Raw genomic sequence first — 13,800 nt, 5'->3', positions numbered from 1 at the left:
TCTCCTGCCAAGCCATTCTGAAATATGCTTCCAGCTTGGGCTCCGCTCTCACTGCTGCCTCCACCAACATTTTGGATGATTCCCACATTTCTGGCATGTCTCTGCATCCCCCTTTTTATTTTGGCGTTATAACTGCCTGGATGGAAAGACTGCCTGCTAACAGCAATTTGCTCTCTCTACTGTTTGCAGCTGGCCAAGTTCAATAAACGCTGTCCTGATGTATCTGGTCTAACATGTTGCATGCAGGCACTTGGGCTGGAAGCATGCACCCACTACCGCGCCTGCTGCATGAGCAGAGGGTTGTAGCTGGCTCCTCACTGTGACTGTGGAAGAACCCAGCAGCAGGAGGTACAGGTACAGATTTTCGGATTACAGGCCAAGGATGTTGAACCTACACACTGTCCTCCTTCCTAGGAGGAGCACATGAACCTCAGCATCCTCAAACCTTGCTACGGAGAGCAGGGTTGTTCCTGTAGGCAAGCAGCTGCACTTCCACACATATGCTAGCATCATCTTGGCAGCCAGCAGTCGGGGATGGAGGGGACAGGATAACATACAACAGGAAGGCAAGGTTATAAACAAAGGAAAAGAGAAGTGTTTGAGCAAAATGTCCAACTTCCATGAGAATTTAACTATTTAGTCCCTCCAATGCCGTATCACAGTTTCAAGACAGTGACGTGCTCTTTCCAGTGGGCAATGGTGTAACAGAAGATAAAGACTATATTTTACAATGTGCAATTATTTGTATAGCACAGGCAAGCCTTGTTCCACTATGTGCTGAACAAATACAGTGGGGAATAGCTCCCAAGAGGGGGGGGAAGGACAGAGAACACACAGAAGGACAAGTTACTGAGAGATCGCATGCTCCTCACTCAGCACCCATTCTTCTTAATGACATTACCTGTGCTTCAAAGACTCAAAGTAATTGTAGCCTTGTGCATGTTGTTGTTCTCTGCCCCAAGGCCAGCAGTTCAATGATGTAATCTCAATTCCTCTGCAAATTTTGATAGCTGTGACCCCTATCACCATAAAGCTGTTCTGTTCAGCAATGCAGGCAGATTCGGAAAGGCAGCAGGACAGACTGTCTCTTTCCCCTCTCTAGCAATGACAAGTGATCCTGCCCAGCTGAACATGGGCTTTCCCACCAGGAAGTCTTTGCAGTAACATGTGGCTGTGTGGGACTTATTTTTACGAGACAGATGGAGCCTTCAGTTCTCATATATGTTTTAATATCTCATTATTGTTTATATGAGAAACTAAGTGGTTCTTTAAATTGAGGTCCTTTTATTTCAGGGACAGACAACGCCAGAAGCAGTAATACTTGATAAGTTCTGGGCAACAACATGGTCTTGGAGCAGGGACAGTTCATTCACTTTTGAATTTTACTTAGATCATATTTAACTGTTTCCAACTAATACTTTCTTATTTTATTTTTTTTTCTTTTCCCAAGGCAGGGGTTATTCTGATGTAGGAAAAACAGCTTTTACAGAGAAGGAGATTAGCCACTGGAACAAATGTAAAAGGAGAAAGGTGGATTCTCACTTTGGCCTTCAAATTAAGCAAAAAGATACACTCTGGCCAGAAGTGCTTTGAGGCTCAAAGCACTGGTAACTAGTAACTCTGCAGTACAGTGAAGCCAGAGAGGACTCAATATCTGTGACCTTCTTCTTTGTAGCTCCTCCATACCTGCTTCATATCCAATATAATACTCTTTATCTTGGTGTAGATACCCATCTCACAGGGGCAGGCTGGCAGAAGCCAAGCGGGGAAGATATGTAGCCACATCAAGCAACCAGGAATAGTCACAGTGCCTGAGGCTAAAGGGAAGGTGCTCCAGCATCCTTGTAGCTCCCCAGTACGTAGAATCATTTAGGTTGGAAAAGACCTCTAAGATCATCAAGTCCAACCATTAACAAACACTGCCAAGTCTACCACTAAACCACATCCCTCAGCTCTACCTCTACATGTTTTTTGCAGACCTCCAGGGACAGTGACTCTACTTCCCTGGGCAGCCTGTTCCAGTGCCTCACAGACAGAGTTTTGGTATCTAAGGTCCTCATAACATGCAATAACAGCTTTTCTTTGGATGTTTTGGGAGCAGAAAACTTCTGTGGGAGAGATATGAAGCAAAGAACAGATGCTTCTGCCTATGCAAGCAGTGGCAGACACGACTGCACTCGTTCCAGTCTTCATGCTCCTCAGGTACAAGACATCTTCCAGACCCCAGACTACATTCCTTTGTGTGCAAAGTAGTTTGTCAGGTTAATGCCCTGATTTCAACAGACAAAATACCCTCTGGATCAGGATGGGAGAGCAGGGGAGGAAAGGAGCAGGTTGTCTTTCTACTAGAGTTAAAAACATTTTTCCTGAGGATATTTGTCCTTTGTGGAGCCAGTCTGCCCTAGACAGTGGTCTATAAGATTCCCACTGCTAAACCATGTCCCTAAACACTACATCCACAGCTCTCTTAAAAACCTCCAGGGATGGCAACTTAACCACTTCCCTGGGCAGCCTGTTCCAATGCTTAACCACCCTTTTAGCAAAGAAATTCTTTTGATATCCAACCTAAACTTCCCCTGGTGCAACATGAGTCCATTGCCTTGCATCCTATCACTTGGCACCTGAGAAAAGAAACTGATGCAGTATGAGCAGTATCATCTATTTTCTCTGCTCTCTAACAAATTAATATATATATAGCTGCGTCTATACAGCTTGAATGCCCAAATCACTATGCTGGTTAGGAGGATTATTTTTTACAGATTTAATATAATCCAGTGCAAATGAGAATTCGGAAACACAAAGCATGATCTACAGAACAGAAGCTTATTCCTTTCTCATATGGGAAAATTGTAGGCTAACATACGCACTTTTGTGACACTTTTTCAACTGAGCAGCTTCCTTAGATCAAGAGAAAATCTAGAATATTATTTCAGAGTCTAGAATGAAGTATCAGATTTTAAGAAATATGGTAACTTTTTTTTTTTTTTTTTTGCTTAAGTTTCTTTTTATGACAATGAGATTTTCAAAGGTTTCCTGAAACCCACCTTTATTTCTAACCATCCTCCCAACAGAATGGAATAATGAAGTGGTTAGAGTCAGAAGACCACTAAAATCTGGAGGTAGAAAATCAGATCTGATGTACAGTATTTTATGAAGAGATATTTATGAGATGTATCCACAGAGAAAAAGCCTAAAGAAGAGCTATTCACAGACAAATGTCACGGAAAGAGTATCCAATAAGCAACATTATCTGTAATATGATTCTGTAATTATACTATCTTTTAAAAAGACAGCTATGAGTGACAATTTCCAAAGTGATATTTACCATGAATATGTCTTCTCAGTGCACGGGGAGAGCTAAATTGGATGCTTGTTGATCAGGATAAAAAACTGTGCGTGACAAATAAGAGGTACCACTCTGTCTGGGCAAGCAGCAATATTTCCTTATACTGTCGTATTAATGTAATATTCTCGATACTTCAAAAACTGCACACTTCTGAACTGATTCATCTAATCACTCAATGAAAGTGTAGCTTTAAGTTTTTTTTTTTTAATAAGGAAAAACAGCATAAAATATGTTAAAGTTTATCAAACTGATTTGAAGACCTCAAGTCTACAAGTACCTTGGGTTTCAAAAACATCATATGAGCTACTTACTGTAGTGCCATCAAGGATATTTATGCTTTGATTAAAATGTAGCTTGACATTGCTTGTTAGAACATATAAATGGTTTAGTGACATTTATAAGGGGTTGGAAATGAACCTTTATATCCTCAATGATAAATGTGGCTCCATGCTTTGTGTATGACTTAGATCTAGTCACCTGTTGTGCTACAACTTACAACAGTTACTTACAGCAGTAAATTTTAGTGAGAGATGGTCAGGAGAAGATTTTATTTATTTTTCAATTGTGTTTTTTAGGAAAAAAAAAATCAGCTTAATTCAGAAGACTGTGCTTAATAGATTTAATTTCAAATCTGACTAATTTTAAAGTTTCTTACTGTGTTACTTGGATTCATGGGAACAAGCATTTATATTTTGGTTTGGGCTGGACTTCCTGAAGGCCAACACTTTCCAAACAACATCAATTAGAAGGTCTTATTATTCAGCAAAGTGCAGTCTGGTCAAACTGTTTTCCAGGGAAAAAATAAGCACATCAGACTCCAAAACCACAACATCACAGGGCAGCGGATCCCAACAGAGAAACCCTGAGGTGACCTAGAATGGAGCTCAAGTCAATTAAACAGACCAGAATGACATATGTGGATATTTTGGAATCAAAATGTTTCAGAGTATTTCTTTTTGTGGATTTCTTTGTTCTTTTTTGAGACAAAATAGGAAATTCAGCACTTGTATTCTCTGAAGAAAGAATTTAGAACTGAAAGTCCCATTACTTTCAAGAAACTTAGGTGTTCATTGGAACATTAGGTGGTAGATGTTTTTTTTTTTAGAGGTTGGTTTGAGTTCTTCAAGGATTCATTGCAGATCAAATAAGGCTCCAAAGTATCAAACCTCACAGATGAAAAGAGCACGCTAGGAAAAACAAGCAACGGTAATGAACACCATTCCACAAACTGCTGTTGAACGGACTGAGCCCATCCAAATGACTGAATGCTAAGGAAAATAAATGGTTCATACTTACATTGGGTTACATGGAAAACACAACTTATTTAAATAACAATAGTCAAGTAGAGTTTCTGAAAGGGAAAGAGGCAAAAGGTACCTTATTCCTAGAAAAAGCATACTTAGCATTTTCAGGCAGTCATCAGCCAGTTCTATCCCTCTCTAGGCTCTACTGGCTTGCATCTGTTGCCTAAATTTAACCATTCAGTGCCATTAGGCAGTCAAGGGTAATCAGATGGAGATGCCTTTGGCCCTGCTAGATATTGATGCAGAGACAAGTAATTAATCCCTAGCTCTCTATTGCCTACGGCAGGAGCTTGAAGAGTAGGCGCACAGCACCTGTGCTGTAATCCCCTAAATGCAGGTCTCTGAATCTGGTGCTGATGCGCCAGCCTAGAAGAAAAAACTGGAGCTATTCATGTGAGTAATGTGTTCTAGATGTGTTCATGTGAATAAAAATCACCTATTCGAGTGAATAAAGCAGTGACAGAAGCTTCAGCAGAACTAGAATCCCACCAATGTGCGTGAGAGTAGCATCCTGTTTAATAAGCTTATTGGGCACAGTAACACCTTTGAGGGGCTCAAGTGGTAATAAAACTAATGAGAGAAGAGTCTGAGCTGAGTTACCAAAAGAGTAATTTCTTTCAACACCCCTTCCCCCCCATCACTTATTCTCACTGAGGCACACCTTTACCCATGCTTGGTCCCACTGAAATGGAGGGAGATGTTAAATAATGATTGATGGTAGTCAAAGTCTGGTGGCAGGAATTTAAGAGGAAGAATTGTCTCAGTGAATGCTGCTTTTGCTGAGGGAATGGGTGGAACATTAGGGTTTTCTTTCTGTGTTCATTTTTGTTTGTTTGTTTGTTTGTTTTTTGTTTTTAGTAACAGGGTCAAAATTAAATTATCTCTAAAATCCATCTGGTTTTAGGTATAGATTAAACAGTTAAGTGCCTGAATTAAGGACTGCAACCCACTAATCAGAGTGAAACATAAATAGATTTAAGACACAAAGATAAAAACTAACAAATAGTTCCAATATTAAGGAAATTCCTTCATAGCAATTATTTGCTTTTTGTAGCAAGAACATTGCTTTTCTTGAGTTATTGTTGAGACACTGGGGCACCAGTCAGACAAAAGGTGCATTCAGTACTTCAAGCACAATGTGTGTGACCTGCCTGTACAGTTTTGCAACTGTCCCTTCTCACATTGCCTGCCTTTCAGCCCTTCCCCACTCCCTGTCTCCTCCTAGTCTATTCAGGGTCAGAGAGATTGTGCTTGACTCCCTCCACTGCTATCAGGGTCACATTGCTCCAGAAAACAACCCTGAGTCTAAGAGGGGAGACGGAGGTCACCAGGCAGAAGGGGTGGATAGACTACCTCAAAATGCACTTGCTTCTCAGGACTGAAGCTTCCTGCAACAACTGTGTGAATTTAAATGGTTTCCCCTTCCTCTTTCCTATTCTTTTCCCAGAACCCCAGCCATAGCCTTGACAGAGAACTTGGTGTTAACCACAGCTCTCATCTTCTCAAAATTTTGCATTTAGTCTATGTAGGCTATGTTGTTTAGATTCCCATCCTAAAACTACACTGTGAACCCTGTCTGAGAATTTATGCAGCCAAAAGAATTTATGCAGCCAAAAGCTAACCTGGGGAAAAAAAAAAAAAAAAAAAGGAAGGAAGGAAAGAAGGGAGGGAGGGAAGGAGGAAGGAAGGAAGAAAACATTTTTGGTGAAACAGCATCCTTGAGCATGCACTTTGTCAAGCATCAAGGAGAGAGTGCAAGGGGAAATGTCTGGATGTGCAACCAAGTATAGGAAGAGAGCTGCAGAAATTTCACATCAGATTGGTTGTTATTGAGATGAGTGAGACAAAATGCTCATGGAAATGCCTGTATCTCTCCACTAACTACAAGAAAAATACCTGTGCAGCTATCTTGGGCTGGACACCTACATATCAAACAACTTGAATTAGATAAAATAAATCCTTTCCCTTAAAGATACATGTGTTTTTGTGGTTAGCGCTGAGGACTGGATCCTGCCCAGATTCCTTACAGGCACAAAAGTGGGAATGAAGGGAACTCTGCATCTTGCTGGGGCTCTGTTTCTTTTTACTGTGCTGGTTAAAAATCCTGTGCACAAACTAATCATGGAGTAACACCTGGCCTATTGCACAATTAGTTAAGTTAGGTATTGGGACTATTTACAGTTCTTGAGAGAGTCAGATCCTTCTTGGCAGAGAACTCCACAGATACGAGAAAATACTTCCTGCTCTGCTTTATTTGCAAGTATTGGCAAGAAGGTTTTTTTTGCTAGCAAAAGCAAGTCCATATTTGATCATTGCTGTGCATTTGTGCTTTTAGAGCTCCAGCTAATTATTAATGGGCTCCTGGCTCACATTCCTCAGTAAACAAACAAACAAACAAACAACAACAATAACAAAAACTATATTATTGCTCTGGGCTACAAATACCTGCAACTGAAATCACAGCTCAGCAGGTGACAGGGATTCCTGATACCCACAGACTCCTGTGAAACCATGAGGGCGTGTGCTGTCTCCACTCTTACACCTACCTATGGTGCACTGAACCACTCTGTCCTCAGTTTGTTTCTCAACTCCATTGCTTCACACCAGCTTGTGCACAGACACTCTCAAAAAGAGAACTCCTCGAAATTCCAAGAAAACCAATTCAGATGTAGTGATCTTCCATTAATTCAGTGTCTAGCCACATCTAATACCTCATACCTGTTTGGTTTTTACATATTGTGGTGAGGCTCTGGTTTCAATCACCAGGAAGGCTTCCTGTGATAGTTTCGTTTTCAGCTTTGAACAAAGGAATTGGAATTCCTTGCACATATGGCCACTTCCCACTGCATTCCTGAGACACAGATGTTTGGTCCAGTTACACGCTCATAAGGCTGCTGGCATTCATTTTTTTTCTGGAATGGGTTTTGTTCTAGTATAATGATAATACATCAAAGTGGGCCCACCTTTTCTTATTCATTTCATAGAACTGTTCACATTTGAAGGTTGCGTTTCCCATCAGTCAGGAGAAATGCAAGTGCCTAGAGAAGAGTTTTAATCTGCTCTTCCATTACAATGGGAAGAGTGTGTACGGATATCACCCTTCAGACCTCCAAACTTCATAGTATTCCTCCTCATACCCAGGACTTATTTCTAATGCAAAAGCTGTTGGAAAGTTTTACTATTATAGTAATATATATATATATAGTCATTTTACTTTTTTTTTTTTTTCTTATTCAATGAAACAACTTTAATAACAGTAAACAAAAAATCACTGAAAGACTGTTCTTGCACTGGACCTAAATAGGAAAGTTAAGGTGATGTGACCACTTGGTAGTGGTATAGATGTGGTTAATTCTTCCTTGCACTGGTAAAGTAAATTGGACAGCTGAAATCTGCACCTGCACTCGTCTGGAGAGCTGGGACATGAGCAGCCTGTAGCAGAGGGAGTTACAATAGTTGAGGCATGAAAAATACACTGCTACTTCTTGTGGTGTCCCTTGCTTCTGAGCTTTGCTAAGCTGAGGGCATGTGTGGAAAGGCAAGTAAATGCTAGATCACTGGCTTTCTATTGCAATTACATCTTCATCCTAAAATACTGTGAACACTGTGAAGGGGCTACATTAACTGGGACACACAGGAAGAGAGCAAACTGTGCCTCTAAATGCTTTGTGGCTTCCTGATATTTTAGCAAAACTGCAAGGCCAGGACCTACTTGTATAACCAGGGAGGTATTGACTACCCTGACCAGCTGAGGGCTGGGTGCTTCGCTGTACAAGATTTAAAACTTGTAGCAGCAGTGGTTGCTGAGATCATTTGAATCCATCTTAGAACAAGGTGACAGAGGAAAAATAAAGTTTATGTGACAAGTAAGAGTTTACCAGGGACATTTCTACAGTTTCATTCCATTCACTCCAGTGTTTCTCCCCAGTTGTCCTCCAGATGAGCTACAGTTTATAGTCTTTTGTTATGGGGATAAATTGTTTGCCAGTGGCAGGTGATGGCTCTCCCTTGCACACCTTGCTGAAAGAGGTGTCCAATGGGCTAGAAGCTCCTCCAGCATCTATGTGGCAGGGGTGGTGTGACAAGGCATACCCCACATCTTGTTCCTTTTGCATCAAGACTTTGCTGAGGGAAATGCCAAAGTAAAGTCTGTTGTGCTCTGTATACACAGAGAAATTTTGTCATAAAAAGGCTCAAGATTCCTGGGCCCTGGTCTTTGGCCTTGTGATGTCCCAAAGCTAACACATACTTTGCCAGTGTGATGGCTCCTTTATCTGTTTACAAGACAGGAGACATGAGTTTTTCAAAGGTGTTTTGCTTACAGTGAAATTTTACTTTACGTTAGTTTTTCCATTCCTTGTGTTGAAACACCCTTACAGCTATAAAGGGCACTCTGTTTAGTGTGAAGTACCCTTTAAATAAACCTGCAGTAAATGATGTTCATCTCAGTTCCGCTCACCATGTAGATAAAGTATATATTATTCAAAAAGCAAGTCAGCTTCCATTATGTTGACATGAATAAAAATAAAAGGGAAAATATTACTCTACCAAAATCCAGAACCTTGACAGCCAGCGCTGCAGAAGGTTTTTGTTTCAGATTTTAAAGGACCAAATATTTCAGCTAAGCCTCCGGCTGGAGTCTGTATATTTACATAAATTCCTTTTCTTTCCCCTGGAGCCTGACCCTTTTTCCTGAGGCTTGGGTGAGAGACAGAGTTGCCTTTCTAGCTTTTGAAAGGCTTCCATTTGCCTTCCTGCTTTCTTATTAAGTATAAATCAGAGACCCTTAAAGTCAGTCTGCACCACTTGCACTTGATAGAAGATCCCTACTTAAAGACCCTTTTCTCCATCCTTAGAAATAAGTGTTCCTTAAATTACAAGTTTTCTTTAACAAATCACTTGCATAATATTAATGCTCACCACTCAAATCCCTATGTATCGTGGGACTTTGAGACTGCAGTAGTCTGGGATCTTCCAACTCTGTTATTTATGTCTCTCAAGTATGAATAATAACTCCTCTGATACAAATTCATCTAATGAAGGCAACTTTATTCTTAATAAATATTATGAACACTTGCAAAGTGTCACATGCAGAAAGAATCTCTCCATGTATTTCCCACCAAAGGAGGGGAGCTCTAGTGTGCATGGAAATCACTTTAAGCCCAGCTCGAGTTTCAACCTGTCACTCTGTGTGCTGAAGTGAGTGCAAGCCCTGTCCTGATACAAATTGGAAATGAAAGATGTTGACAAAAATTTCAGCTATGTGAGTAATGATTTATGACTGTTTTGCCTAGGCACCTCAACAGCGTTCATGAATAAAGCACTGGGGTTTGGGGGAGCAAATAACTCATTAGAAAAACAATTTCAACTTGATTAGAGATTATTAAGGAAAAAAAAAAAAAAGGAAAGACCAGAACATTTTATGAATCAGCATGCAAGCGTGCACTTCAGTTTCCCTTTTTTAAATATCTATAGCAACATGTAAAATTTGGGTCAAATCTTAACCATAGGCACCTGCCGGTGGCAAGTTGCCAATGCACAGTGCTGCTGTCAGCAGATTGTTTCTGCAGGGTTTTGGAGCACATCTTGTATAAATGTACAGCTTGCTATGTGTGACTGGCAGATAGAGTTTCACTACGTAGCTATTACAGAAGAGCAAAATTTTCTTCTTTATTGTCTAGATGTCAACCCAAAACTCCTTTTGCAATCAACGATAAACATAATAGCTGGTTTGACCACACCTGAGAGTCTCACTTTGGGTTGGAACCCACCATGATGTCTAAATGTGAAACACATTGACACGATCCTGTAAACTTCGTGGATTTCTCCCATTCTGGACTGTCTTCATTATACAGATAATATTTTATTAAATAATAGTATGATAGAGAAAAGAGGCCCTGTTGCAGGCAAATTCTACATGATACTGAAAAGCTCTTGTACAGAATTCCTAGAATACCATTCTACATCTGAAAAGAAAAACAGATTTTCCCCTCTGTTCAGAAAATAAGATAAAAATATTTGAAATCGTTGATGTATCCATGCATATACTTGAAAATATGGCCTCTCTCAGACTTTAGGCCAAGTGTGTACTCTTAAATCCTAGCATTTCTGTAGACAGCATCTGCAGAGCCAAGCACCAAGAGCCCCACCCTGCTGGAAAGTGGTCCTCCCAGATGTCCTTTCATTCTAGACATGCCCATTCAGACACAGCTTTCACAGCCATTTAATACAATCAGCCCTTACAATCTTCCTTTCACATCACCATCCAGTCTGTTGCGCACATGCAAGCCAATTTTACACTGCAATTGTCCCCTCATTTGTGAGCATCACATCAGCCCCATTTTCACTCTGAGAAAGCTAAATCCTTTTTTTCAGACTGCCATGAAACTGAGAGAACTTTATATAACCTGTATGTTGAGGAGGGAGCAGGAGAGACAATTGGAGCAGGAGAGAAAATTGCAGCAAAGCTCAGAAGCTCCTAGAAGGAAGACTTCCTTCTGCTTTCTCCTCTATGCCCACCTTTCATCAGACCCAGTTAGTAGATGTAAGAAGGTGTGAGTAGCTTTAAAGAGTAATGATAGATGTAAGGAGACCTAAATACTATGCATGTGATCCTGCACCCCATCTTTAGGAGATGCAGACCAGAATCTGAAGGGAGTCCTTAAGGTTTTTGTAACCTAGGGCCAATTTTACTCACCTGGATCCCTGTTTACAAGAAGAGTTCTCAGAAGGTTTTCATGTTTATTCTTTCTGCTGTTAAAATCAGGGAGTGCTAGGATCCCTTTACAAATTTCTGGCCCTTTATGCTGTGAATGCAGTCCAAACTGGGACAGTGACCCTTGTCCTCAGCTTTGCCTTTTTGTCCTCTGAGAAAAAGAAAACCCTGAACAGCTTGTTTGTCTAATACAAGCATAAAATACAGCACCCTGCTGTTGTAGTTTTGCACACCGATGTGACTAGTGACTTAATCAGAAATTGGGAACAATAATACTGCCCTGTGGTATATTCCGGCCAAGATGTTGTCTGAAGAACAGAGATAAGGGATATCAAATGTGGTAGATAGGCAAAAAAGTTTTCTTAGCAATAACAGCCACATAAAAACTCTCCAACTGATGCTCTAACAAGGAAATAGTTGATGAGAAGTGCTAATAGCACAGGAGTGAAATCAGAGAGCCCCTCATAGGCAAAATAAATTATATGAGCAGAGTGAGTGTCTGCTTTAAGCAGTTTCCAGATTATCTGGGAGTTTGAAAACCTTGACATAAATGGCTTTCATGGCTTTGGCAGCCTAACTTCTGCTTAACAACACCAATGCTACTCCTTTGTATTTTAGCAACATTTCAGTGCAGTTCATGACATAAAAGAGCAGTCACTCTGCAATTATTCATTACAGTCCCTATGAAGCTCTAGTCACACCTGAGAAATGCGAGCAGTCCTTTTGGCCCTGGAGGCAAAAAAAGGCCTGAGAGCCTGCAGTCTGTATGGCTGTGATGGTGATGCCAATGTGCTGGTTTCAGACAGCTGGGCTGTGAGATCAGCGGTGGGGCACCATGGGGCTACGCAACCTTAGGTAAGAGGTGCAGGGCAGATGTGAAGGACACAGCTGTACACTTCTGCCTCAGGATGTTCCCTGGCCAGCCATGCCTCTTGGCTGCCCACTAACCTCAGTGGGAGTCTGCAGATCGATAAATATCGGGGAATCTTATATAAGCCTATTGCAGATCATTGGTTTGAGTGAGCTGTACTGCTCCAGAAATATCCTCAAAAAATGCTGCTCACGCTGTCCAAGCATGTACAGGACCCCAGGCCCTGCATGTTCTCAATGCTTTTTCAGTGACCAGACTTCATCACACTTGGCTGCTGTGGGTTAATACAGCGATACATGTTCAACCAAATCAGCTGTCACATCAGCTCTCCATTTTCATACAAACAGCCAACAACAGTTATTTCCACTTGCAGTACTCACCAGCTAAGTCAAATTTTCCACTAATATTTTAACACCAAGGTCATTTCATTGACAGAAGCTAAAGGAAGCAAATTCCAAATTCTAAATAAACATTCATTGTTTATGCAGTTCATATTTAAAGCATCTCTAACAAAATCATCAAATTTGTGATTTTCTTTTTCTGTGGATGACCGACCTATCTCAATTCTAAGCTGCCTCTTTCACTGCATCTCACATGTAACAACATTGATTAAAAATTTCACTTCTCTGCAGCAGCACTCAATCATTCCTTGGTATCTGCATACTTTTTACTAATTCAGTGCCTATGACTGGAAAGTCAGATGATTTCTTACTAGGAAAATACTAATGTCATATTAAAACAATACTGATTGCGTTACTGATGTTGAGGCTGTGCACAAAGCAAGCATTGTGCATTTTTATCAACTTAAGAATAGCAAACAAAAGACCAGATTCTGGTTAAAGAAATATATGTACTAGTAGTCATCCTGATGTTCTGACTATTGCTAAACTTAATGATAAGTAGACTGCTAAATTGGGCAGGTTGCTCTTAATCTCTTCTGGCAAATATGTTCAGCTTGGCATAAATAATTAAATATCCAAACATGGATTTGAGACTGGCTGTTCTGCCTCCCAAGAAAATGCTTTCCCAAACTAACTTCACTTTCTCCTTGCGTGACCCAGCAGCACTTAATTATTTATGCCAAACCTAGGAGAGATTGCAATAGCGTGCCCACCATGAGTTCCCAAAGCACCCCTTGGGAGTGGGAAGTCTAAACAGTCCTGTCTCTGCTTCTGTAAGGAAAGAGTGGTCACATTGCATGTGTGTGCATCCCCACTGCTGCTGGATCTAAGGTGTCAGGTTTCTGTACTGCCCATTGGATTGTGTCCCAGAGGTGAAGCAGCCAAGGTCTTCACCTCTTGCACTCAAGTACAGTGGTCACAATGTGGTTGCTCATTACTCCATGGACAGACACACGGACCTTGAGAGGAAGGACTTGTCTCTGTGGTTTTGTGCGGCAGAGTAGCAATGTGGGGATGTAAAACCTCTGAATCCCCCTGGGAATCTGGCCCATGATTCATGGCACTGCTCAGATGCTGATTCCAGAGTATGATTTCAGCATGGGCCCTGTACCATGAGTAGCTACCCAAACTCATTAGGGGTGTTGAATGAATTAGGCTTTGCT

The 13,800-nt window shown here is 40.9% G+C and overlaps 1 long non-coding RNA gene across 3 annotated transcripts in view; it reads right to left on the bottom strand.

Annotated features, from left to right (window-relative positions):
- The window catches only part of LOC310888245, a 40,962-nt gene that overhangs the window by 8,323 nt on the left and 18,839 nt on the right, over window positions 1-13,800 (bottom strand). The gene's annotated exons all lie outside the window — the stretch shown is intronic.

This window comes from Anser anser, assembly GCF_964211835.1.
Source record: "Anser anser genome assembly, chromosome: 1".
NCBI lineage: Eukaryota > Metazoa > Chordata > Aves > Anseriformes > Anatidae > Anser > Anser anser.
The sequence above is the reverse complement of the archived record's forward strand: the minus strand, read 5'-3'. Positions and strand labels throughout refer to the sequence as shown.